At 42.0% G+C, this 900-nt stretch overlaps 1 protein-coding gene across 6 annotated transcripts in view; it reads left to right on the top strand.

Annotated features, from left to right (window-relative positions):
• The window catches only part of LOC107578119 (NIPBL cohesin loading factor), a 28,948-nt gene that overhangs the window by 24,713 nt on the left and 3,335 nt on the right, over positions 1-900 (top strand). The window lies entirely within an intron of this gene.

Here is a 900-nt window from a genome sequence, read left to right as displayed (position 1 = left end):
TGCTGGACACCATCTGAGCCAAACAAGTTTATCTTAGTCTCATCAGACCACAGGACATGGTTCCAGTAATTCATGCTCTTGGACAGGTTGTCTTCAGCAAACTGTTTGCGGGCTTTCTTGTGAGCCAGCTTTAGAAGAGGCTTCCTTCTGGGACGATGGCCATGCAAACCGACATGTTGCAGTGTGCAGCGTATGGTTTGAGCACTGACAAGCTGACCTCCCGCTTCTGCAACCTCTAAAGCAATGCTGGCAGCACTCATGCGTCTGTTTTTTTTAAATCAGCTTCTTTACCTGACGCACAGCACGAGGACTCAACTTCTTTGATCGACCCTTGCGAGGCCTGTTCTAAGTGGAACTCGTCTTAGAAAACCTCTGTATGACCCTGGCCACTGTACTGCAACTCAGTTTAAGGGTGTTACAGATCTTCTTATAGCCTAGGCCATCTTTGTGGAGAGCAACAATTCTAATTCTCAAATCTTCAGAGTTCTTTGCCATGAGGTGCCATGTTGAACATCCAGTGGTCAGAGAATTGTACTCAAAGCACCAAATTTTAACTGCTCTAATACAAGATACACAAATTTGTATGGTCCTGTCAAGCAGACAAAAACATGAACATGATGAATAGGACATGTGGCTTTGCATGGTTAAACGACATACAGCTGTTATCACTTAGGGTGTACTCACTTTTGTTGCCAGCTATTTTAACAATAATGGCTGTATGTTGAGTTATTTTCAGAGGACAGTAAATCTGTACTGCTATACAAGCAGCACATTGACTACTCTAAAATATATTCACGTTTAATTTCTGTAGTATTGTCCCTTGAGAAGATATATTAAAATGGTTGCTTAAAAGTGAGGGGTGTACTCACTTTTGTGAGATACTGTATGTATGTATGTCTA

Source organism: Sinocyclocheilus grahami, unplaced genomic scaffold (assembly GCF_001515645.1).
Source record: "Sinocyclocheilus grahami isolate Dianchi unplaced genomic scaffold, SAMN03320097.WGS_v1.1 scaffold32.1, whole genome shotgun sequence".
Lineage (NCBI taxonomy): Eukaryota > Metazoa > Chordata > Actinopteri > Cypriniformes > Cyprinidae > Sinocyclocheilus > Sinocyclocheilus grahami.
The sequence above is the reverse complement of the archived record's forward strand: the minus strand, read 5'-3'. Positions and strand labels throughout refer to the sequence as shown.